Source organism: Panthera pardus, unplaced genomic scaffold (genome assembly GCF_024362965.1).
Source record: "Panthera pardus isolate Hobbes unplaced genomic scaffold, ASM2436296v1 HiC_scaffold_16, whole genome shotgun sequence".
Lineage (NCBI taxonomy): Eukaryota > Metazoa > Chordata > Mammalia > Carnivora > Felidae > Panthera > Panthera pardus.
In genome coordinates, this window is record NW_026526721.1 from 57,566,390 (window position 1) to 57,594,227 (window position 27,838).

At 38.0% G+C, this 27,838-nt stretch overlaps 1 long non-coding RNA gene across 1 annotated transcript in view; it reads left to right on the forward strand.

Annotated features, from left to right (window-relative positions):
* Nucleotides 1-21,836, forward strand: part of LOC109266367 (uncharacterized) — a 193,477-nt gene extending 171,641 nt beyond the window's left edge. The window contains exons 2-3 of the long non-coding RNA XR_002079691.2: nt 4,105-4,172; nt 21,677-21,836. This is a non-coding gene — a long non-coding RNA (uncharacterized LOC109266367). The remainder of the gene's footprint in view (nt 1-4,104; nt 4,173-21,676) is intronic.
* The last annotated feature ends 6,002 nt before the right edge of the window (nt 21,837-27,838 follow it).

Genomic DNA, 27,838 nt, shown 5'->3' on the forward strand with positions numbered 1-27,838 from the left:
CCAGGAAGGTTTGAGCAATATAATGGAGAAGTTTGGGGGAATCAGACATCAAGTAGGAGCGTCTTGTCTCTCCTGGGTTTGTAAAAACCTTCGCCGAAATTAGTATCAATTTTTACCCTAGATATAAAACATGTAGTGCCAATAATAATACATCATTTCAGTTTGAATTCACTGTATTAACTCCTTATAAGGAATTCTGTAGTAGTATTAGACTTGCAGATTCAAATTGCAAGGCGACCTACTTAACTGCTATTATTAGCTTCTGAATTCTCTTGACTGCTTAGATGGCTAGGCGTTAGGTTAACCTTTTCACACACAGATTTCATTTAAACACCAACAACTCTGTGTCTTAGGTACTAATGCCATTCTCCTTTTGCAGAGGCGGACACCGAGGTCCACAGGTAAAGAGCTTGGCAGGGTAGCAAAGCTAGTGAGTGGCAGGGGTGACGCTCAAACCCTGGTTGTTGGACTCCAGACCCACAGTGAACATTCGTGGACCCGTAGCCATTCAGTTCCTTTCAGTCAAGGCTTAATCAGGAAATGAAAAGCAGAGCTCTTCCTAATCCAGCAATGCCCCCCACCCCCCATCTCTTTTTTCTCCGGTTCATCCATTTTCTTAATTAGCAACAATTCAACTGTCAATGATCAGGCATTTGAGAAATCAAAGAGAGGCAAAATTATCATTAATTGATTTTGAAGCGGGGGGGGGGGTGGGGGGGGTGGGGGGGTGGGGGGGGCCGGGTGAGGGGGACGAGTGCTTACATTTCCGAGACTGAGATCATTTCCCTCAACGTAAACATAGTACCCGTCAGTACTGAATGCTTGCACCAAGTGCATGACACGTATTGTTGCCTGGAACACACAGGTCATCCCGTGAGATGTCACTCCCATGGAGCCGACGCATAGACATTTTGAATTACTTTCATGTGGTCACTTGGTCAGCAAGCGGTGGAGCCAGGAATCCAGCCCTGATAAATCTGATTCTGAAGTTTGTGCTCTTAACGTCTATACCACGTTGTCTTCAGTTTTTGGAAGGAATTTTCATTTCTCATTCACTTTTATCTTCATTAGATACTAAGTATCTTGAAACCTCACTTTTTCTTTCTATTTCACTTTCCTACAGAGTGCATTTCAAAGTGGTCTACACGGCAGGGGCTCTGAGTGACTCCTAAGAGACAAAGGGGGGAAGGGAGGCACATTTATGACCTGAAAAAATGCCAGTAGCCACATTTGTTTTGTCCTGCTGATTCTTGTGGACAAACCCTCACCTATGGAGGAATCTCATAAATCTTTAAAGATGTGTGATTAGATCTTCACTGGGTGTGTAGTTTATCAGTCCACTTTTGTACCTTCCTGGTAAGTGTGCATTGATTTACATGACTATCCCTGAGGGCAATGAATTACTGAGAAACACAGATGAAGTGGAGTTTCTCTGAGTGGAAGTACACCAGGCTCTGATCCACAGGATCTTGTTTACCCTTCTTTCTAAACATTCATCAGCTGAATGGCAGTGCATTTTCTTTCTGCTATACAGATGTTAATGTCTTGTCTCTGCATTCTTTGAATTTTTATTATCCTTGTAAAAAAACACAAGGCAACAAGGCCAACTGCACAACCCAATTTCCTTCTAAGCTTTCTTTCTGAAAACTGGCCTCTTCTTGAGCTCCTATTTACAGTTATTGGTTGCAGTTCATTCAGTTATTCATTTTGTTTAAGTCCACAAATACCTATAGAGTCCTGGGCACTGGGGTAGACCCGAGCTAAAAACACAGATATGGTTTTCACCTTCATAAAACTTACAGCTTGGGGTGCGTGGGTGGCTCAGTCAGTTAAGTACCAATGCTTGGTTGCAGCTCAGATCAGGATCTCATGGTTCGTGAGTTTGAGACCCGCGTGGGGCTCTGCGCTGGTGGCACAGAGCCTGCTTGAGATTCTCTCCCCCTCTGCCTCTCCCCCACTCATGCTTGTGCGCCGTCTCTCTCTCAAAATAAATAAATAAACTAAAAGAAAGAAAGAAAGAAAGAAAGAAAGAAAGAAAGAAAGAGAAAAAAGGAAAGAAAGAAAGAAAAAGAAACACGGACATTTTATAGTGTGAATTTCATTTATAGAATGAAATTTCAACTGAGTAAATTTAAACATCGAATTGGGTTTATTAAGCAATTCATGAATTGGGCAGCATCCCAGCTAGCAAGCAGAGGGGAGCTCTGAAGAATTGTACAAAATGGAAGGTTTTTATAGGAAGGAGGATGGGGCAAGAGGTTATTAACAAAAGAAAAGGAAGGATTATTTCAGGCCAGGACGTCATCTTTTTGGGGAAGGGAGTAGGCAGGGTTTTTAATTATACTGATAACATCACTCATGCTGATAAGGAAATTTCAGATTTACTGTTAAAATGTCACATTCTCGGAATAGGTTGAAACTGTAACTAAGTCTTGGCTTACTGTTTTGGGGGCCAAATGGCTCCATTTTGGACTTTTTTTCTTTCTTAACAATTTATATTATTTTCATAGTGTTGATTAGTAAAATTTATTAAGACTTTCCATACAATCTCTCTCATTTAACCCTCAAAACAGCTCAGGAGGTAGAGATTACTGTCAGTGTATAAATGAGGAAAATGAGGTTTTCGGGGTAAATAATTCACTCAACTGACAGAGACAGCAAGTGGCAGGTTTGGGATTTTAACCCAGTTCTTCAGCAGAAGAGTCCATTTGTCCTTTCTTTTTTTTTTTTTTTTCACGTTTATTTATTTTTGAGACAGAGAGAGACAGAGCATGAACGGGGGAGGGTCAGAGAGAGGGAGGCACAGAATCTGAAACAGGCTCCAGGCTCTGAGCTGTCAGCACAGAGCCGGACGTGGGGCTCAAACTCACAGACTGTGAGATCATGACCTGAGCCAAAGTCGGATGCCCAACCGACTGAGCCACCCAGGTGCCCCTCCATTTGTCCTTTCTTAATGCTATGGCGACATCACATTAGTTAGTGCTGCTTTGAACTGGTGCTCACATTTTTACCTGACTTTTAAAATCTTTTCATCTCATTTATCTCTATTGCGCATTCATAGACCCCTTATGCATAATTATTGACACAACACTGAGAAGTCCTAGCTAGCCCCTTTAGCCAGTTGGATTATTCTCTATTTTCCATTCCCCAAACTCCCTCACTATAGCTCGTCACAGCACCTTCCTTTGGCCCATCAAAGTCGAGGACTTCTTGGATGGCAGTTATGCTTATGATTATCTGTGGAAAAGACTGAAATGTATGCTGAAAATTATTTTTGTTTTTAATGTGGTCATATAACAAAATTCTTGGGTGAACTTAACAGTGTGATAAATATGGTGGTCTTCTTTCATTTCCATTTGACTTGTTTTTAAAATATTAGTCTTGTGCAACAGAAGAAGCCCTTATGCCATATGAGAGCAAGTTATATATGCTTTCTTGAGCCCTATGCAACAGAGAGGCAGAAGGAGGAAATAGATTGGCAGATGAGATCTAAACATTGTAAAGGTTCTCCTGAATCCTAATTTAACATGTCTAGAAGGTCCCCTTGTAGAGACTGTGTTAACATTAAAAAGATCTTTGCTAAAATAACAGTACAAATGTGTCTGAAAACTTATTAATGATTGTAACACACTTAGTAATACAAAAAAAATGTTATACAACATACATTATACAAGGGCCCCTGTATGTTCTTACAATGGGGTTTGGTAACACCTGGATTAGAATGAAAATACAGATTTCTGCTGCCTTAAATGCTTTTTGAAGTAACATGAGTAATAATTAAAAAAATTAATTTCTCTTGAAGTCAAACTAACATAAGCCTGATTCAGAATATCCTTTGGCTTTTTGTAGTTCATGTGGAATAAATATTCTCTAATTGGGACTTGGCTTTTGAACCCGTTGATAATAAGCAACTGTTTCATAATACTGTAAATCTGTCACTCTAAATGATCTTGATTATCGTGAAAGTACACGGCATTTATTCAAAGCATATTTATTGTGCATCTACTATAGGCTGAAGTATGAGGTTTTGATTGCATATAGTTTGGCTGCTGCCCCCACCCTCACCTTTCTATTAATTGAAAGCTATCTTGACTCTTTCTGCAGGATTAATGCTTAGAATGTCAGCAAATTCAACCCATCACCCCTCTGAATACATTCATCTTCCTACCAGGGTAAGTGCAATGTTCTTTTGGGTATTTATTTTATAACCTGTAACCTTGGTGAGCTCTCTTATTAGTTCTAATACTTTTTTTTTTATCTGATTCCCTTAAGTTGCCTAAGTAGGCAACAATCATATCTTCTTCAGATTAAGATATATTTGGCTCCTTTTTTCCAAAATATGTATCTCTTAAATTCCATCATAGCATTAGGTAATAATATCGGTAATGGCCAACATTCTCTGCTTATTCTGTATTTTAATAGAAATACTTTAGAATTTCACGATTAAAAGTAATATTGACTGTTTACAATGAAAGTCCTTCATCAAGTTAGAGAATTATCCACCTGGTCCCAGGAAACTAAAGGTTTTAAGCAGTAGTGGGTGTTGAATTTTATCAAAAATGTTTTGGCATCAGCTGTGTAAGATATAACTTACAAAGATAACACTTAATCTTTGTTCTGAACCCACTAGCTACGAATCTTGTGTGAAGGCCATTGTGATCATTGAGATGAAAGGAAATAAGGGCCTAGCCAGGCAGTTACCTGACCACCAGCTGCTGGAGAAGAATCTGAGTAGGAAACAAGTCCATTAATTCCATAGGCACGGAAGGTTATATACTTGGTATGTGGTGCTGAAGAAAAATATAAGAATGGTGTCTACTATATTGGAGATGCCAGTTTGAGCCACATGTATATGAGGAAAGTATTATAGGAGTACTGTAGTTTTGAATAAAAAGGAGGTCGGTGAGCCAAAAAAAATGAAATCAAGCTGTAACAAGTCAGAAAAAGAAAAAAGAAAGGTGGTAACAAATGTGAAATCAACTTTTCTTAAACTGACCAAAGTAAATTGGAATGACCTTGAATAGAATTCAATAAACATTAGCTGTGGTTTATGAGAAAGGTATAGGTTGGAGAAAAAGGTCTGCAAAGGATTTGAACAACAGCAGTACCTCAACCATTGAGAGTTAATGCACTTGCCAAGGGCCAGAGCCACCGAAGTGAGCAGAAAGCTCAAGGATGCGTTCCTCAAGAGGGTGGAAACCTGAACATTTTTGAGGATAAGAAGCCAACAAAGAAAAATTTTGAGCAAACCAGATATAAGGAATTACTGGCAGAGAAAAATCTGCAGAGGTGGGCTAGTGGGAGGTTTGGAAATGGAGAGAGGGAATAGGACCAGGAGGAAGCAGATGTAGGAGTTAATTTAGGAAAGAGGATGAGTGTGTAAAAGTACATAGGAATGTGCCCAAAATATGTACACAGATATTTTCTGGAAGAGAAAAAGAAAAAAAATGGCCTCAAGCTTCACAGTGACATAATAAATGGGGTTCTCTGCTCTGAAGATGGAACTAGACATAGGACAAAAGAAAAACTGGGCAACAACTACAATGTGGAATTTTCCATAGTGTTAATGAAGGGTAAAAAGAATTTTTGAGCATTAATTAGGAGCCACTGTCTGAATCTATTAAGGGCTAAGAGGCTAGAAGATGAAGTTTACTCAGTGTGTGACTTTCTCTAGCTGTTTTCTAGGGCAGGGGTGATCTAGGGTTGAGGGCTGGTGTGAGGAATAGGAAAGAGGTCCAAGGAGGCAAAGGGATCAGGAGTCATAGTTTCTCTAACATCAAAGGGCTGACCAAAACCTCAAGCCAGGGTGGAAATTCAACCATAATCTAGTAGATTATTATAGATGATATGTATTCAGCCTTTGTATGTACAAGTTAACAAGACAGAAATAGACATAATTGCTTAAATCTTTAACTGCAGAGCCCCACTGTAGACACACATCAATAAGGTTGGCCCTTGAGCTACCTAATTTCAGCAGTAGAGCTGTTATTAACCATGGTTTATGTTTGAGTTGACTATGTCATGACATTGCCATATATATATATTTTATATATATAAATTTATATATATTATTATTTATATATTTATATATATAAATAATAAATAATAAATATAAATAAATATATATAATATATATAAATAAATATATATATAAATATATATAAAATACATATCTTGTCCCTGCCCAGTAAAGTAAAAGGAAAATTGAGCTAGTAATCAATAAGTGTAGATTTTTACCCTTATCTTAGCCACACAGCTGTGTAATTAGGGTAGACCGTATTATTGTTTTGAATCTCAATTTCTCTATCTATTAAAGGGAGGGGATGGGGAGAGAGAGGGAGGATGGGGGAGAAAGAGGGAGGAAGGCAGGGTGAGAAGGAGGGAGATAGAAAGGGCGAGAGAGAGAGAGAGAGAGAGATTAAGGTAGATGTGTTTTAAAGATGTCCTCCTGGTTCCAACAGTTCATAACCATAAACCAATGAGTATTTTCTGTGGACTTAGAATGCCTTTAACATTCTTTTTGAATGAGATCCTTTTCTTCCTCATTAACTCTTCATGAAAATTGTCCAGCTTGTCTCCATTTTCCTCTTTATTTAAAAATGTTCACCTCTTCCTCTCCTCCCCACCCTCCTTCAACAACATAGGCTAAGAAACATTAAGGTCATGATTTCTCTAATAAAATTATTTATGCAATCTATTTCCTTTTTTTCTTCCTTTGTTTCCTCTTCTTATTAGGGTATCTTTTGACTATTTTTAAAAGATAAAGGTATCATTTTTATTACCATTATCATGATTACGGCATTGATGCTGCCACAATGCCTTATATGAAAATTATTTTTACTTCCAATATCTCATGTAGCAAGGTTCCTGTTAGACTAGCAGAACTCTATGGAGACCTCAAAGTTAAGCTTTTATTTCAAGAGTCAGCCAATGAATGTTGCCATTCTTTAATTAACAGGAAAGAGGTGAATTGGTTCCAAGTTCTAATTAAAAACATGTAATGCTCTTGTACCAGAATGTTTATTAAGGAACCAATGATTGCTTGTTGACTTTATTATAATACATCAGGTAAATATTTTTATTGTCAGTGTTGCTTAATAAATAAATTGATGACTACGGGTATTTTCCTCAGTGTTTCTAAATGGAAAGATTCTCAAAGCATGTATGAAGACACAGACACAGAATTTAGTCCACCTAAAAGTGATTAGCTCAAACCCAATCAAAACAAGATCAAGGACTTCAAAGTGTTCCTTTAATTTTGCTTTAATTAATTTATATCCTATGTCATATCCTCCCCCTTCTGCAAAAAAAAAAAAAAAAAAAAAAAAGACCACTCCACTAAACTCAAAGCAGCCTAATAAAGGTAATAAAATACAGCACGATAAAATAAATCTAAATGTTCATATGCTATACTTCAATATGTTAACAATCATTATCCAAGTGACATGATAATCTTTAATTTTCTTACATATTGTCTATCTGTATTCCCTACATTTCTCAACAGTGAACACATATCAACAATATAAAAATAATACAAGTAATGCTAAAATAAAGGTACAGTAACTTAAAATGAAGTCAGGAGTGCCTTAGTTGAGCATCTGACTCTTGATTTTGGCTCGGGTCATGACCCCAGAGTTGTAAGATCAAGCCCCATGTTGGGCTCTGTGCTGAGCATGGAGCCTGCTTAAGATTCTCTCTTCTCTCTCTCTCTCTCTTTCTCTCTCTCTCTCTGCTCCTTTCCCCCACTCATGCATACTCTCTCTAAAAATAATATATAAAATAAAATAAAATAAAATAAATAAAATAAAATAAAATAAAATAAAATAAAATAATAAAAAAGCAAAATAAAGTCAAAAGTAAGATTAGTGCTTGGAATGCATGCTCTGACTTTAAATATGCTTGTTTGATGCCAGTCACAAATTTAACTGAGTTTTCTAGCATCTAATGCAAAAATGAAAACAGAACCAATTCCATAATCTAAAGGGTTTCTGAGTTTAAGAGCCATCTATTTCTCAAGAGAGGAGCACATAATCCTGTTGTTGATACTTAAGAAATATCTCATACCTGGATTATACTATGTAGTGTGAGAAATCATAACTCAAACAGTATTCTAGAAACCACAGTGATGAGTTTAATGGAATGGTCTGTGTAGGTCTCAATTCAGACTAATGACATTTTACCAAAGAATAATTTGATGTAAGGCAATTGCCTAGGAGGTCGGCATGATGCCCAAAATGTATTGGGCATATCTGATGACATGTTCATTCCATACTGAGATTTTTGAGCACCTAGAGAAATGGATATACTGAATATCCTCCGAGCAATTATACATAAATATTGTCTCATTCAAACTTTTATTTTTAATTTATTTTTTGAAACATTTTAATTTATTTATTGTTTACTTTATATCCAAGTTAGTTACAATATGATACAATAATGATTTAAGGAGTAGATTCCTTAATGCCCCTTATGCATTTAGACCATCCCCCCTCCCACAACCCCTCCCGCAACCCTCCTGTTTGTTCTCTATATTTAAGAGTCTTTTATGGTTTTTCCCCCTCCCTGTTTTTATATTATTTTTGCTTCCCTTCCCTTATGTTCATCTGTTTTGTGTCTTAAAGTCTTCAAATGAGTGAAGTCATCTGAATTTGTCTTTCTCTGACTAATTTCACTTAGCATAATACCCTCCAAATGGCAAGTCGCAAATGGCAAGATTTCATTCTTTTTGATTGCTGGGTAATACTTCATTGTATATATATACCACATCTTCTTTATCCATTCATCCATTGATGGACATTTGGGCTCTTTCCATACTTCGGCTATTGTCGATAGCTCTGCTATAAACATTGGGGTCTGTGTGCCCCTTTGAAACAGCACACCTATATCCCTTGGATAAATACCTAGTAGTGCAATTGCTGGGTCGAAGGGTAGTTCTATTCTTAATTTTTTGAGGAACCTCCATAGTGTTTTCCAGATGGCTGCACCAGTTTGCATTCCCATCAGGAGTGCAAAAGAGATCCACTTTCTCTGCATCCTCACCAACATCTGTTGTTGCCTGAGTTGTTAACGTTAGCCATTCTACAGATGTGAGTGGTATCCTGTTGCCGTTTTGATTTGTATTTTCTTGATGATGAGCGATGTTGAGCATTAGTTCATGTGTCAGTTGGCCATCGGGATGTCTTCTTTGGAGAAGTATCTATTCATGTCTTTTGCTCATTTCTTCACTGGATTATTTGTTTTCCGTGTGTTGAGTTTGGTAAGTTCTTTACAGATTTTGGATGTTAACCCTTTATCTGATACATCATTTGTAAATATCTTCTCCCATTCTGTCAGTTGCCTTTTAGTTTTGCTGATTGTTTCCTTTGCTGTGCAGAAGCTTTTTATCTTGATGAGGTCCCAATAGTTTATTTTTGCTTTTGTTTCCCTTGCCTCTGGAGACGTGTTGAGTAAGAAGTTGCTGCAGCCGAGGTCAAAGAGGTTTTTGCTTGCTTTCTTCTTGAGGTTTTAGATGGCTTCCTGTCTTACTTTTAGTTCTCTTATCCATTTTGAGTTTATTTTTGTGTATGGTGTAAGAAAGTGGTCCAGGTTCATTTTTCTGCATGTCACTGTCCAGTTTTCCCAGTACCACCTGCTGAAGAGATTGTCTTTATTCCATTGGATATTCTTTCCTGCTTTGTCAAAGATTAGTTGGCCATTCGTTTGTAGGTCCATTTCAGGGTTCTCTGTTCTGTTCCATTGGTCTGAGTGGCTGTTTTTGTGCCATATCATATAACTTTTTAAGTTTGAAAACAGGGGGTATGATCCTTCCAGCTTTCTAATTCTTCCTCAAGACTTCTTTGGTTGACATAGGTAGGGTCTTTTGTGGTTCCATGTGAATTTTAGAATTATTTGTTCCAGTTCCAGCCATGGAACAGTTCCAGCCATGGCCAGTTCCAGCCATGGAGATTTTGATAGGGATTGCATTGGACCTGTAGATTACTTTAGGTGATATGGACATTTTAACAGTATTAATTTTCTCAATCCACAAGCACAGAATTCCTTTCCATTTATTTGTCCATATCCTTTAATTTCTTTCATAAGTGTCTTACAGTTTTCATCTCCTTGGTTAAATTTATTCCTAGGTATTTTACTCTTTTTGATGAGGTTTTGAATGGTATTATTCTCTTGATTTTGGTTTCTGGTAGTTCATTATTAATATATAGAAATGCAACAATTTTGGGGGTGCCTGGATGGCTCAGTTTGTTGAGCATCAGACTCTTGGCTCAGGTCATGATCCCAGGATCATGGGATGAAGCTCCAAATCAGGCTCCACAATCTATTTCTCTCCTTCTGCCCCTCTCCTCTCTCTCTCTCTCTTAAAAAAAAGAACTGCAACAATTTTGTATATTGATTTTTATATCCTGCAACCTATTAAATTCATTTATGTGTTCTAATAGTTTGTTGTTGTTTTTTGGTGGAGTCTTTAGCCTTTAGGGGAAATTGGTCTATAGTTCTCCTTTTTAGTGGGGTTTCTGTCTGGTATTGGAATCAAGGTAATGATTTCATAGAAAGAGTTTGGAAGTTTTCCTTCCATTTCTATTTTTTGGAACACCTTGAAGAGAATAGGTGTTAACTCTCCCTTAAATGTTTGGTAGAATGTTTGGTAGAAAGCTTTCTTGCCCTAGACTCTTGTTTTTTGGGAAATTTTTGATTACTAATTCGATTTCCTTACTGCTTATGGGTCTGTTCAAATTTTCTATTTCTTCCTGTTTCAGTTTTGGTAGTGTATATGTTTCTAGCAATTTGTCCATTTCTTCCAGATTGCCCATTTTACTGGCATAATATTGGCATAATATTGGCATTTTATTGGCATAATTATGGCATAATTGCTCATAACATTCTCTTATTCTTGTTTTTATTTCTGCCGTGTTGATTGTGATCTCTCCTCTTTCATTCTTGAGTTTATTTGGATCCTTTCCTTTTTCTTTTTGATCAAACTGGCTAGTGGTTTATCAATTTTGTTAATTCTTTCAAAGAACCAGCTTCTGGTTTCATTGATACGTTCAACTGTTTTTTCGGTTTCGATAGCATTAATTTCTGCTCTAATCTTTATTATTTCCTGTCTTTGGCTGGTTTGGGGTTTTATTTGCTATTCTTTTTCCAGCTCCTTAAGGCGTAAGGTTAGGCTGTATCTGAGATCTTTCTTACTTCATTAGGAAGGCCTGGATTGCTATATACTTTCCTCTTATGACTGCCTTTGCTGCATCCCAGAGGTTTGGGGCTGTGGTGTTACCATTTTCATTGGCTTCAATATACTTTTTAATTTCCTCTTTGACTTCTTGGTTAGCCCATTCATTCTTTAGTAGGATGTTCTTCAGTCTCCAAGTATTTGTTACCTTTCCAAATTTTTTCTTGTGGTTGATTTTGAGTTTCATAGCATTGTGGTCTGGAAATATGCACGGTATGATCTCGATCTTTTTATACTTACTTAGAGCTGATTTGTGTCCCAGTATATGTTCTATTCTGGAGAATGTTCCATGTGCACTAGAGAAGAATGTATATTCCACTGCTTTAGGATGAAATGTTCTGGATATATCTTTTAAGTCCATCTGGTCCAGTGTGTCATTCAAAGCCATCGTTTCTTTGTTGATGTTTTGATTAGATGATCTGTCCATTGCTGTGAGTGGGGTGTTGAAGTCTCCTACTATTATGGTATTACTATCAATGAGTTTCTTTATGTTTATGATTAATTTATTTACATATTTGGGTTCTGCCACATTTGGCGCATAAATGTTTACAATTGTTAGGTCTTCTTGGTGGATAGACCCCTCAATTATGATGTAATGCCCTTCTGCATCTCTTGATACAGTCTTTATTTTAAAGTCTAGATTGTCTGATATAAGTATGGCTACTCTGGCTTTCTTTTGTTGACCATTAGCATGATAGATGGTTTTCCATCCCCTTATTCTCAATCTAAAGGTGTCTTTAGGCCTAAAGTGGGTCTCTTGTAAACAGCATATAGATGGATCTTGTTTTCTTATCCATTCTGTTACCCTATGTCTTTTGATTGGAACATTGAGTCCACTGATGTTTAGAGTGAGTACTGAAAGATATGAATTTATTGCCATTATGATGCTTGTAGAGTTGGAGTTTCTGGTGGTGTTCTCTGGTCCTTTCTAATCTTTGTTGCTTTTGATATATGTATGTATATATATTCATCTTTTCTCCCCTCAGACAGTCCCCCTTAAAATTTCTTACAGGGATGGTTTAGTGGTCACAAACTCCTTTAATTTTTGTTTGGCTGGGAAACTTTTTATCTCTCCTTCTATTTTGAATGACAGCCTTGCTGAATGAAGAACTCTTGGCTGCATATTTTTCTGATTCAGCACATTGAATATATCCTGTCACTCCTTTCTGGCCTGCCAACTTTCTGTGGATAGGTCTGCTGCAAACCTGATCTGTCTTCACTTGTAGGTTAGGGACTTTTTCCTCCTTGCTGCTTTCATGATTCTCTCCTTGCCTGAGTATTTTGTGAATTTGACTATGACATGCCTTGTTGATGGTCAGTTTTTGTTGAATCTAATGGGGGTCCTCTGTGCTTCCTGGATTTTGATGTCTGTGTCTTTCCCCAGGTTAGGAAAGTTTTCTGCTATGATTTGCTCACATAACCCTTCTACCCCTATTTCTCTCTCTTCATCTTCTGGGACCCCTGTTATTCTGATGTTATTCCTTTTTAATGAATCACTAAGTTCTCTTATTTTTATTTCATGCTCTTTTGCCTTAGTCTCCCTCTTTTTTTTCTGCTTTATTATTCCTCATAGGTTTGTCCTCTGTATCACTGATTTGCTGCTCTGCCTCATCCATCCTTGCTGTCATGGCATCTATTAGAGATTGCAGCTCAGTTACAACATTTTTTATTTCATCCTGACTAGCTTTTACTTCTTTTATCTTTGCAGAAAGGGATTCTAATCTTTTTTCAACCTCAGCTAGTATTCTTATTATCGTGATTCTAAATTCTGGTTCAGACATCTTGCTTGTATCTGTGTTGATTAATTCTCTGGTTGTCATTTCTTCCTGCTCTTTTTTGGTGAATTCCTTAGTTTCGTCATTTTGAAGGAAGAAACAGAATAATAAAGTAAAAAAAAAACCTTAAAATTAAAAAGTTAAAAATAACATAAAGAAATCAAATTAAGGATGCTAGAGCCTAGGTGTTTTTTGGTCTGGTTGTTGAAAGAAGTTTGATAGATTAGATAAAAAAGGGAAAGATAAGGAAAGAAAAAATAGACAAAAGAAAAAAAGTGGGGGAAAGGAAAACATTTGAAAATTTGAAAAAATGGATACAATAAAATAGAATAAAATGAAATGATGAAAGTAAAATAGAATTTAAAATATCTACAAAAAAGTAAAAAATACACAGAAAAAAATTGAAAATCTTTGTAATAAAAATGGAAAATAAAAATATTTTTTTCTTTCTGTATTCAAGAATAAGAAAAGAAAAAGGAAAAAAATGAATAAAAGGACCAGCGAACAGAATGAAGTATGATTGAAATTTCATCTGGTTTCCCATAGAAATCAAGCTACAAAGCACTTTATAGTCTGTAAACTAAGCAGGTGGAGAGACTTGTGTTTATCAAGAGTGCAATTGGCCCAGTTGGGTGGGGTTTAGTGTAACAGCTCCGTTCTCCACTTAGAGGCACTGCTTAGCTTACTAGGGTGGATTGCTGTGGCATGTCTAGGCATGTATGTGCATGCGTGGGAGGGGTGAAAATTGTGTCCCCAGTCTCAAGTATGGGAACTCTGTGCTTTCCACAACCAGCAATCAGGCATCCCTCCTTTGTCTCTGGCTTCTTTCCACCCCTGCTTCTTGTCTGTGACCAAGCCATCAGGTGCCAGGTGGCACCTCCCTCCTGAGTTTTATCTCAAATGGGGCTGCGTTTCTCACCCCCTCACTTCTGAAGGACTGTGGTTTTGATCTGCTCAGGTCCTCTAGGGGAGAGTCTCACTGAGCAATGGCCGGGTGCCCGCCCACCCCCAGGAACGTTTACAAGACCACACTGATGCCAATTCCCAGAGACTGTGGCTGAGTGCTAGCCCACCCCAGGAAATGTTCACGTGATCTTGTGGCAGCAGTGTTTCAGGGTTTATGGAAAATCACAACACACATCTGGCACCAGGCTTCACCCTTAACATCCTTGTTCCAACACCAGCGAATATGGTTGTTCTCCAGAGTCCATTGGGACCTTTGCCTGTGTGGTGGCCGCACAGCCTCTACCAAATGTCCTCCCAGCAGGAGAACCACCTCTCCCCATGTGGCCCGAGGACCCCTTGGACCTCGCTCTCTGCTCCTGGGGATTCGTCCTTCCCACCAGAGCACCGCCAGGTACCAAGCTACGGAGCCTCAGACTCTGTGTTCCCCCTATTTATAGAGTCTTAATGGAATTTAAACACTCTCCTTTATCCTTTCTCCCTTTTTTGTTCAGTCCCTGCAGCTGATTCCACTTTTTCACCTTCTCTCTAGCTGCTTTTGGGGGAGGTGCTTTTCCTGTACTCTCCCCCCATGTCTCTGTCCTCTTTCCACAAGCAAAAACAGCTCCCTGCCTTCCATGTCTTCTCTCTCCCCCCGTTCACCTCTCCATGCTGCATACCTGCCAAGTTCTGTGGTTCAGGTTGTGAAGATTGTTGTGTTAATCCTCAAATCAGTTTTCTAGATGTGCAAGATGGTTTAGTGTTGATCTGGTTGTATTTCAGCAATGAGAGACGCAAAAAAAAAACTTTCATGCTTTTCCACCATCTTGACCCCTCCCCACTCAGTCAAAATTTTAAATAAGCAATAATGAATTTGTTATTATCTCTCCTGGAAAGCCTTGAGAATGGAATAATCTGATGATATTAGTTAATACATAGACATGTTTCTTTTAATAAAGTAGTGGGAAAATGAATACCCTTTTATAAAAATTAAAGGTTTTAACAAGGACAAATGCATGGATAGATGGACATCCCATCTCTCTCAGAGGCTGTCAGCAAAAAAACACTGTGGAAAGAACCAATGCTCTCCTTAGAAAGTGAAGTTGGATTTATTTTAACACCATTAAATGCGGGTTTAACTCTCTTTTAAATGTGTGAAGTTAAAAACTGAGTTTAAATATGTTATTTTTAAAAATCTAAACTTGATATGTTACCTTCATCCAGCTTCCCCTAATGTTAGCATCTTATATAACTCGAGTACATTTGTCAAAGCTAAAAAATTAATCTTGTTACAATACTGTTAATTAAACTACAGACTTGATTTGTATTTCACCTGTTTTTTCCACTTATGTTCTTTTTCTGTTTCAACTGTATTACATGTAGCCAAAATGCCACCTTACCGTCCTCTAATCTGTGACAGTTCCTCAGTCTTTCCTTGTTTCTTATTTATTGAGAATTTTGAAGAATAGTGGTCACATATTTTGTAGAAAGCCCCTTGATTCTGGTTTGGTTTGATGTTTCCTTATGATTAGACTGGAATTATGGACTTGGGGGAGACATGCTGAGGAGTTGAGGGAACTTTTCATTATATCATACCATATTGGATACATATTATTAACATGACTTATCACTGATGATGGTACCATTGATCTCTTGGTTAAGGTGGTATCTGTCATGGCTCTCTACTCTGAAGTTATTATTTTTCCTTTCATATTCTATTCTTTGGAAGTGAGTCACTAAGTTCAATGAACACTCAAGCAGGGGAGAATTAAGCTCTGCCTCCTGAAGAGGGGAAGAACTATATATATATATATATATATATATATATATATATATATATATATCTTAGAATTCTTGTCTATGGAAGATTTGTCTCTTCTCCGGTATTTATTTCTTATTCAGTCATTTATTTCCCTTAGTATGGGCACATGGATATTTGTTTAATTCTTTGAGTGTTAATCCAATGCTATAGTTCTTTATTTTGTTGCTCAGATTGTTGCAGTTTTGGCCATTGGGAGCTCTGTTGGGTTGGTTCCTGTGTGCTTTTGACATATGTCCATCTTTTTTCCTTTCCTTTTTCTTTTGTTCTTTTATTTTTAAATCCCTTTCTTTCTGGCACTACAAGATACTCCAGGTTCATCTTTCTTTTCCCTGCCCCAGCCCAAGAATTAGCCACATCTCCAAGGAGCCTTGTTAACGAAGTTATTTTTTATTCATGAACTCAGAAACTTAAAATAAGCCTTATTTTCACTTAAGTGTCTGAAAGCTGAGGCAAATATGCAGATGGTCCATCTTATGCATATGGATCTTCCCTTGATCATTTAACTTTTACAGTGTCAGAAATCATATCTGACACGCAATTGAAGAACTTGCCAGTTATCAGAAAACTTATTTTTATGGTTTTAGCCAGATGAATGCCATCTACACAAGGCCTGAAAAGGTGAATATTATTCCTGTTCAGTCAGATCTTTAGTGACCAGGAATAATTTAATTAAATTCTGCTCTAAGCAATAATGCAATGGCAATTTGTGTTTTCGAATATAGTAGAGATTAGTGTACATTTCTTAGCTTGCACTTTCTAAATATATTTCCTAGTTTATATGGCCTGAAATATGTTACCAACATTGTTGAGCTCTGGACAGCTGGCCAGAGCTAAATGCAAGCTATTCTCCCCTATGAGCCATATGTTCTGGGAATCACATTGCTGATGGATTTAAACCCTTTGCTGTGATCAGGAAGAAAGTAGGTGTGTCTAAAATATTCTACACAGAATCCAGGCACGACCAGGGAGAGACACAATTTATTGCCACTTCTCTGGTCTTATGAATGCAGAAAGGACAGAAAGTAGATTGTCAATGTGGAAAAAGACTACAGTAGAGATTGCATTTTCAGGAGATCACATTTTTAAAAATGTTTCATTGTTTAATTCATTTCTTTTCAAAAAATATTATTGCGACCTTCCTAGATAAGTTCAATTTCCTTCGCTAACCCCCACATTGAAATACCTCACAGCACAATATCCTAATATTGAAAAGTTAGGAAAAAAACCTCTTTCTTAATAACCTTATAGTCTCCATGATGCAATGTTCATTTGATTTACTGCTTCAATATGTTCTCTTTAATGATAAGTTGCTTTGGTAATGGTCAAAAATCAGTAGTTTTATTGTCATGTTCCTTAATTTTAATGGTCTATATATTACTAGGAGACAGAAAGAAGACATATACTACAGTAAAAAAATGTTGGGGAAAGAACTAATTCATGCTTATGTTTGGACATGGAGAACCAGTCTGGCCTTATAAAATGAATTTATCAAAACCTTTGTTTCAACACTCCTGCTTTTACATTATTGAAAGAAATTTCTGATAATCTCATTTCCTGAATAGTCTGAATGGGCCACACTGGTCAAGTTTCCATTCTGCCTCATCATTCACAATATCTTTAGCTCCATGGAAACCAGCAAAACAGAGAGAAGAAGAAAGAAAGGTAGGTCCTCACAATAATGTTAATTATATAACCAGGTTTTATGCTATCGCAAAATGCCTTCTTATGCGCCATCTCTTTTGATACTCTTAATAAGTTTTACCTAGACATTGATTCAGGTAAATCACTGAAGCTCTGATTCAGAGCTCCTTGGGCGTCATTTCAAATACTGAAGTGCTATTTACTAATGGCAGGACCAGAGCTCCAAGTAAGGATGGATGGATCTCAGGGTCTTCTTTACACACCCAAGTAGCCTAAGGATTTCCAGAGAAGATAGCTCTCCCTTAACCCACAATGCCTTTAGAAAGTGCATTTAGCCAGAGACACCAGAAAATAAAAGGTACACAAATACAGTGAGGGGATTAGTGGGATGGCATCAACTTCATTGGAGAACTGGAAAATACGAATGGCCTAATCATGAGGATATAAAAGATCATATTTGCTGTTACTGTTTCCAGTTTTATTGACTTGGTGAACAGCCCAAGGAGAGATATGGTGGATAGGCCATGAAAGGGGCTACGGTGACAGAGATCCTTTGAAGTAGCCAAGAACACCGAAATTCCCCCATTCCAATAGCACCAACTGCAGCCAAAGATACACTTGGCATGACAGAAGTACCAGGTTCCAAAGTTAGGAAGAGCCTCAGACATTCCCTTATTTTATAAATGTGAAACAAAGTTGAGAACTTGTCCAACTCCACTTAGACAGATGGTTTCTCCTACTTTGAAAACCTCCACAAAAGTGTAGTGGAACCCTCTCCTCCATACCCCTTTCCGTGTTCATCATTGTTAACTATCATGATATTTCTCCCAAGGTTTAGCTTGAATCTCTCAGGCTGCATTTTATGCTCTTTCCCTTGAGAAAAAGGATAAAATATAATATATATACTCTTGTTTGTGAATCTTCTTATCTCAATGGAACATTCTTTAATTTTAGATATGATTGGGGAGAATCTTCTTTTTAAGACTGACAAAAAAAAAATCTGATTCATACCTACCTCATTAACCCATCTTTTTCAAGCAAGTCCTCTTTCCCCTTCTTCACTGCAGCTTTGTTTTTCATAATAGACTGCTCTCTTATGCTAATACTTTTGTCTTAAAATGTTAAGCGTGAATGCCACTTCATCTAGATAGACTTCTGTCAATAAAACTTACATGAAATGTAGCAAAAATACCTAGATTTTTATTTTTCATAGCTTTGCAGATTATTGCTCTGCAGCATGGCAACATTAACTTCATGGAACAATGACAATTAAGACTGTACCGGGGAAAAGCACCATTGCATAGTTCTTCTTGAAACCACATCAGCATAAGGAGTTCTTGGCAAAGACTTAGTATCTGTGGATAATGATAGAATGCAATTGTCATGAAAAGCTAACCTTAACCTAAGTTAAATCTCTCTCACCAGGAATGTGTAAACTAATAGATCCTGATGTTAGTTTACATGTTAATCCAAATTTAGCGTGGAAATAAGGCGATTTTTTTCACTCTAGAATCGGCCAAGTTATAGAATATGTTTTAAAGAAAGTGGATATTTGGTAAGCATTAGCACATCTAGTTGGTAAGCATTAGCGTATCTAGTACAGAGAAGACATGCCTAGGACACCTACATGCAGGAGGGAGGCATCCAGTAAAAGTGTGGTGCTCAAGTTGACTTGTAACAAGGAGAATTAAATAGCCTACAGTTACCGATTACTGAGTATCCAAAAATGGCCATTAGCTCCTTGGATGTCCTTTATCCAAACTCATGGCTATTGGGAACAGCTTCCTGTTGGCTAAAATAATAACTTTGGAACATTGTGGGTATTACTTCCCTCTTCGTCATTTTCCTTCCAGCTAGAGCTCATTATCTGGTATTATGCAGCTGATGCTAGTTTGAGGCCCAAGATGATGGGATGAGACGTTTTGGCAACTTTAGTAATGAGGGCAGATTCCCTAGGTGCTGCCACTGTTTCATACAGCTGTATTTGGAGAAGTCCTTGCATGTCATCTAACTCATCTCTTTTTTCAGATAAGAAACTCTGGCATAGGCAGATTGAGTTACTTGCTCAGGACACCTAGCTTATTAATGACAGAGCTTCAAAAAAAAATAAAAAACAAAAAACAAAAACCACCACCACCACCAACAAACCCCAAAAAACAACCCAGGTATCCTGACTTTCATGCTGGTGCTATCCAACTATAGTTCATGAAACTACCTCTTGATCCTCTGAGAGGTGAGAGGAACTTCTAGTTCAAAGTCATAGCAGCACATGTAAAACTCAGTGTATTGTAACCAGAAACACTGTAGGGCAGGGGGGTGGAGTAGGATCTGGATCTCATAATGAATGAGTGCAAAAGCACTAGGGAGGGCTCCCTGGGAGATCGCATGGAGAGGAGGGCAGGGGAAGAATAGGAAAACGCCTGGGGCTTGAGGAACATTCTACTATTTTTTGCTCTTTGCTTGTTTTATTTCTTTGTTGTTTTTATTGTTGTTGTGTAGTCTCACCCCTTTACATTAGAAGCCAACCAAACCTCAACTAAGGCCTTCAGTGTTTAAATTTCAGTGCCTTAAGCAACAACAATAAACACCCTTCCATTTATTCAATGTTACGGGTCAGAAAGTATGTTAAACCCTTTAACTGTCTTAGACAATTTAATCACCATAAATTTCTGGGCACGCAGAAGGTATCATCTTTGTTGTTATCCTCAGGCTGTACTTCCAACCTTCCATCTGCCTTTCCAGAGCTTCATATCTAGATTCTGTCTCTTTGTGCAGCAACTGGACTGAGTTTGGGCTCTTCATTTTGGCTGCACTATGGACAGTCAGACTAAGGAGCCATCTCCCCTAATACTTGACTCCATGCAGGCTCCAGAAACCCTTCACTGGTCTGGCCTCCTGAAAGTAATTACTGGCCCTAGAATTAGAGCCTCTACTGAGAAGCTCCTTCCTGAGAGCCGGGAAAACCCACTGGCCCTTGTTATCCTCTGTGTAAATGTGATTTAATGTCTTTTTTTTTTCAACTAAGAAATTCCATGTTCATTCAAAGTTAGTCATGTAATATGATCGTACAAACCTCACTAGGCTAGAGCCGCCATCCTAGGCTTGAGGTCCCCTTGAGTGCCACACTGGTTATTTACCCAAAGTTCACCTACTCCATGCTAATTTACCTCTGTGACTTTGCACTTGCTATTTAGAACGCTTTTCTTCCTTCATCTATCTGGAAGTGTTGAACTCTGTCTTTCAAGCTCAGCTAAAACGTCTGTTCTGTTGACTTCCCCAATCACTCTGGGTTGTTTGTTTGTTTGTTTTTCCCACTGTGGGGAGACTGTATTTGTACAGGAAGAAAAGAAATTGTGAAAATGGAGTTCTAAAGTTGTCAGGAACCTTAAAGGTCAATTAATCAAGCTTCTAATTTTACAGGGTAAAAGATCAGGGAAATATAGGAGTGGTAAGAAGATCAATGAATAAAGACTTTTCGATACAGGACGGAAATTATGACTTAATTTGCCTCATTTCTAATCCGGGGTCTCTTCAACATGTAGATTGTAGCCACATTAAATTCTAGAATTTAACATTCTCGACAGAGGAGATGCAGTTGGCTGACTGCCTCGTCACTGTTCTGTGATTACAGTGTGCAGGGCAGTAACTTCTCTTAAAAAGGAGGTTGAGATGAGCATTTCACTTTGTGTTTCTGACCACAGGCACGTTAATGGAGCACCCTGAATGTCAGATTAATATTATCAGAAAGGGGCAGCATAATCTGCCTGCTCAGGAATCTGTGCAGCTTTGAAGAATGAGGGGAAAGAAACAAGGACCAATGAGGATAGATCATTGAATAAGAAAGACAATGACAAACTGATTTTGTGAATTAATGCACAAAGGAAAGATCTCCAGTATACCAGTTCCTTTATGACTGGCAGGTAAATGTCTATCTGTTGGTAGGAAAATATTCACTGGACAGTAGAGTGACCAGTACTATTTGAGAAAATGAAAAGCTATTGAAAAGGAATAATAGAATCAAACAGGCAGTGAGAAGTTCAGAGAACTCTTCAACAAAAGGAAAGCAAGCAACTTTCTAATGACAACCTATCCTAAATGTAGCTGTATATCCAGAGGGGGGGAAAAAAAGATTGAGAACAAATTCTCCAACAATTGAATTTATGGTAATGGAATGTAAGCACATCGGCTCACTAGGACAGAGGACTCAACAAATAATAAAGTAGGGGAAAAAATAACTTTGCCCTTCAGAAATACATTTTTTAACTCTAGGTAGCAAGAGTGGAGAGATTTCTTGATGCAAAATGCCTGAAGTCCTGCTATTGCATTAGCCTTTATGGTTGGGAATTGGACGATTCACCAGAAGCACCGAGGGATCAAAGCAGAAGGTGAATGCCCCGAGTCTGAGAGAGCGTCGGACGCATGAGGAGAAGCAAAGGCAAGTTTTCTGTGAATGCCAAGTGCACGTTCCCCTGGGTAGAAGGGAGGACAGCTGTTAGGTTGCTCCCTGATGGAGTTAATCTTGACAAGCTTTTTGGCAGTTGTTTCATCTTTATGATACCATAAGATAAAAATAGTAATCTCTGTTAGAGCTTTACGGTTTTTTAAATGCTTCGAATTACATGACTTTTAATAGCCTATGCTCACAATCACCCTGGGAGTTAATGCATTTTTATTGTCTGGGCTGATCTGAGACAAGTCACAGTCCCCTCCACTTTGTTCCTAGCCATCACCACTTCGTGTGATCCTGACCCTATTGTTCCCTCCATTAAGGCCTGACTTGTCTCTGACCCTTGCCTCTGACTCCCGTTTTCTGGTCTGCCTTTGCTCTTTGCACTTTTCAAAATGCTCATGGGTGCACAGCCAGACTCCAAGTCCTCCAAATACTTGAGGCGACTCATCCAGTACTTTCCACTTTTTACCACCAGCCAAGTCCCCCCATTCTCCCTATCCCTCACCCAGGTAATTCTCTTCTTTACCCATCCAATGGGTGAGAAATAAACTCCATTTCCTGATTGCCTAGTATTCTAGCTGGGCCCACTTTTTAGACAAGGAAACTGAAGCTGAGAGAAGTTTCCTTGACTAAGAAGATCACATGTCTCATAAATGCTTGAATTATAACCCAAATTCAAACTACCTCTAATTATCAATAGGCTATACATTAGCCACCCTTTTTATACTCTCCAATCATATATCACTCAACAGCAAATGCTTTTTCAATGTAAATTAACTGTCTTTCCTCTAAAAATGTCAAGACAGGGGCTGCCTCGTATCTCTTAATTTTGCAAGTTTAGTGGCAGGACCATGCACGGGCTGGGTTGCTTTGGCTTAGTGTAAGTTATATCCGATAGGGATAACATCAGACAAATCCAGACAGAATTATGTAGTAAACCTACAGCCACAGTTAGGGAGGTTTGTATGCTCACATGTGTGCATGTATGTGTAGCTTGGAGGGGAAGTTCAGAAGCAGTGGTCAGGGATCCAGTGAAGAACATGGTCGAGGGTCTCGTCATGGAGGGTCTGTATGTGATATTAAGAAATTTACATCTTAAAGACGTGAAGACTTGAATGAGACTTAAAGTGATTTTCAGCAAAAGAGTAATAGAATCACATTTATGGTGTTTATATTACATTTTATGCCTTCACACTTGTATGTACCATGTATATACTCCCAACAGACTTAAAGACATAAACAAAATGGTCAAAGTCCTGAGGGGATTCTCAAACCATAAGCACAGCCAACAGGATCATCTTTCATCAAGCAAATTAATTCCAGCATCCCTGTTTATATCTTCTTGATGATTTATAAATTTCATACAAAACAAAGATTAAATTAAATTATGTGCAAAAACATATTTTAAATCAGATATCAGCTCCAGAGTTATGGAACTATTTTCCATTTCATTTTAGAATACAATTGCAGAAAACATATTGTGTATTGTATACCATTTAATGAATTTAATTTCCATTAATAACAGTACCTTTTTGGAGATGTCCTTGGCTGACCTCTCTTGGTTTCCCAAAAACAGAAAGATAGATAACAAGTAGGCTGTTCATCAAGTGACATTGCTTTTATCTGGAAACATCCCATTGCTGTTAAAAGTTTTTTTTTTTTTTTAAATAAGTTGAAAGTCCTGAATTGCCTGAGTTGTAGTTTTCTCATATGAATATATAATAAATCATCCTCAAAGTCTGACTGTATAAACAAATAGTTTCTGTTCTAAAAAGGGTTTGCTCTGGGGCCCAGAGAATCAAAACAACTTTCAGGGAAACTAAAATAAGGCTGTCAGCCTTTATAAATTATCTCTTGGATTGTAATAATAAAAAAGCAATGCTTAGACCCAAACAGTGGCATCTACTGTGTCCTTCGCTTCTACTTACAAGTACCAGGGGTGACCCATAAGGCAAAATAATCAGCATCCCAGACAACCAATCCCTGAAAAGCAGAAAGATGGCTAATTTCTAGGAGATTAGCCAGGACAACAAGCATAGACACAGAGAGGTTGTGAAAAACCTCATTAATCATGAATAAAGCAGGAAGCCACCATCAGTCATTTCAAGAGCTATAACTTCATAAGAAACCCGAAAAGCAGAGTTTAATCAGTATGTTAAAAGCTGAACCACAAAGACCTAAGTCAGAGCAAATAATGCCAAGAGTCGGAGAATTTAGAGAACTTAATCCTGAAAAGACATGCCTCTTGTTTAACACCGCATCGATGTTACTGTACAATTGCATATTACTATATAGTACAATTTGAATATCCATTATAGTACAATTTATAGTACAATTTGAGTATTCAATTAAATATACACTTGAAGACTCAATTGCTTCCCATGCATGTCCCAAACAGGCTGTTAAGGTGGTAGCCGTTATAACAGATATTTTTCTAACTCGTGGTTTAGAACATATTGAGAACGATTGCTCAGGTATGTGAGGGAAGGAAAGGGGAAGAGGGTCCCATTGGTAAACCCAGATTCTGTATTTTGCTCATCAAAACAGAAGGCTGTAGTTAATTTGTCTGGTCCTTCCTGGAAAGCAGTTTAGGCATCATCTGTTGATACATATCCCTTGAGGGTCTTCTCCTTCAGCCTAAGTTATCAAAATCGTCCTCCCAAACACATGCACACCCATTCCGCATTTCATCCCATTTAAGTGTTCTGATAAATAAGGTTCTTTTCCTCCTTTTACATTCTATGTAACATGTTACTGCTCTAGTCGGTTGCCAGTTGACCTGGCTCTGATCACCACTGAATATCATCCATCTGAAGAGCAATCCACAGTAAGTGCAGTGTTCTATAGCATATTTATAGTTTATCAAGCTTATTCAAATATATTTATTTATTTTTTATTTTTTTAATTTTTATTTATTTATTTTTTTTAATATATGAAATTTATTGTCAAATTGGTTTCCATACAACACCCAGTGCTCATCCCAAAAGGTGCCCTCCTCAATTCCCATCTCCCACCCTCCACTCCCTCCCACCCCCCATCAACCCTCAGTTTGTTCTCAGTTTTTAACAGTCTCTTATGCTTTAGCTCTCTCCCACTCTAACCTCTTTTTTTTTTCCTTCCCCTCCCCCATGGGTTTCTGTTAAGTTTCTCAAGATCCACATAAGAGTGAAACCATATGGTATCTGTCTTTCTCTGTATGGCTTATTTCACTTAGCATCACACTCTCCAGTTCCATCCACATTGCTACAAAAGGCCATATTTCATTTTTTCTCATTGCCACGTAGTATTCCATTGTGTATATAAACCACAATTTCTTTATCCATTCATCAGTTGATGGACATTTAGGCTCCTTCCATAATTTGGCTATTGTTGAGAGTGCTGCTATAAACATTGGGGTACAAGTGCCCCTATGCATCAGTACTCCTGTATCCCTTGGATAAATTCCTAGCAGTGCTATTGCTGGGTCATAGGGTAGGTCTATTTTTAATTTTCTGAGGAACCTCCACACTGCTTTCCAGAGCGGCTGCACCAATTTGCATTCCCACCAACAGTGCAAGAGGGTTCCCGTTTCTCCACATCCTCTCCAGCGTCTATAGTCTCCTGATTTCTTCATTTTGGCCACTCTGACTGGTGTGAGGTGATATCTGAGTGTGGTTTTGATTTGTATTTCCCTGATAAGGAGCGACGTTGAACATCTTGTACCGTTCCAATTTTAGTATATGTGCTGCCGAAGCGAGCACCAAATATATTTATTTAAACAGCCCTCTGAACATATGAGAGAGAATAAATGGCATGTCCGAAGTCATATAGATCATAAATGGCAGAGCTAGAAACTCAAGTCCTTTGACTCTAGATTCTATAATTTATCCTTTAAAGTATGGTTCTAGATTGGGCCTTACAACCGTTCTCAGTGCCTAGAGGTCATTGCAAAAGGAAAAATTAAAAGACAGCTGTTGCCTTAGGTGGTTATGATACAAGTGAAGGGGGACTTACAATCTAGGTCAGTAGCTATGGCATCTTTCATGATATGGCAGAATGTGTGTGATGGTCTAAAAGAGATCTTCTGATACTAGTTGTCTTTGTGACTCTAAAAAGAAAAGATACTGATGGGTAAAGTAAATAACACCTGGAGTAAACCATGATTTGAGAGCTCATTAACTCCCATATGTCTCTTGACAATAATGGAAATTTTGTAAATTGCTGCCTCTAATATGACCAAGCTGAATGCTTCACTATATATTGTGAGCAATTTGGTAGAGTGAACTAAAGAGAATAATGATTTGTACTTTACAAGTGCACAATTTCCAAGACTTTTCAAAATTCCATTTATTTACAAGTTGAGCTTTCTTTAAAAAAAAATAATAGAGGGGTGCCTGAGTGGCTCAGTCGGTTGAGCGACCAACTTCGGCTCTCTGTGGAGAGATTCTGTGTCTCTCCATCTCTCAGCCCTTCCCCTGCTCATGCTCTGTGTCTCTCTGTCTCTCAACAATAAATAAACGTTAAAAAATTTTTTTAAAAAAAATAATAGAGAATTTCAACTAGAGTAAGATTTGTACAGGTAAACAAAAATCTGAAGTTTAGATGTATTTTTTACATGTGAATTTTATCACTTTAATGTACTCATAATATTCAGAACTAGGATAATATAAAGTTCAAAATTAGCATAGTAAAGTAAGAACCAAGGACAACTTAATTTTTATTTTATTCAGTTCTAAATCAATCATGTTTTCTGGACAGTAATTAAATAAAGAGCCCTGCAGATGACATAGGAGTCCCTGCTCCCGAGGCATTTAAGGTGTGGCTTCATTGTGAAAATATGGAAGTTAAGATGGTGGCAGGCTTGAGCTGTTTATGTCAGCTCTCCCACTTACCATTAAAATATCCATGAAAATATGAAAAGTTTTTTTAAAAGCTGGCAAAATCACTGTAAACTCAAGACAAGAGAAGACCATATGCCAGATCTGGGTGGAATTTCAACTAATTGCATCAGCCGTGGGGATAAATTCAAGAAGTACATTTTTGAACTGCACAACACATGCTTTAATCTCTGAACCAAAACAGGCCAGATGGACCTAGTAAGGTTAGAAAAGGCTTTGATTCACCTTCTCTGTAAGAACTTAATTCTGCAGCAGTGAAGATGGACTGACTCAGAAAAACAGGTGGCCATTCTCCAACTCCAGAGGAGTTAATTTTGTAGCCACATAGAGCCAAGGTCTTATCCCCTCCACATGTATTCCCTATGACATTCTTTTTATTGCCATCATTTCAAAATGGCAATTCCCAGAACACAGCACAGAAAGAAGGACATAGGGATGAGAAGAAACTTGATAAAACAGAAAATGCTCTGTCCCCTGAACCTGGGCAGAGATAAGAAGAATGTTAGAAGTGCAGGCTGGGAGCGACGGTCTTTCATGTAATTCCACTCTTCAAAATACAAATTACATCATACCCCCTCGTTTAGTGAGAGAATCTGACAGAGCAAGAGAAGATCCAGGAAACTTGCACTGGATTCCTGCCTTCTAACAATGATAAAATGAGTAAGAACAAAACTTAACGTTTATGTTTAAAATTTTTAATGTTTATTTATTTTTGAGAGAGACAGAGACAGAGGATGAATGGGGGAGGGACAGAGAGAGAGGGAGACACAGAATCTGAAGCAGGCTCCAGGCTCTGAGCAAGCTGTCAGCACAGACCCCGATGTGGGGCTCGAATCCACAAACCGCGAGATCATGACCTGAACTGAAGTTGGGCGCTTAAGTGACTGAGCCATCCAGGTGCCCTTTAATGGTTATATTTTAAGGAAACAATTTTCCAGACCCCCAGGAGATAGTGATGGACCTAGAACATACTACCAATCCTTTCTGATAGCAAATCCTAACACTTCATTTGTGTCTCCCCTGACAGAAAAGCTTAAAAAGACCCACACTGAGCCCATAAAAAAAAAGTCACAATAAAGAGAACATTGTTGTGAAGATTCACAA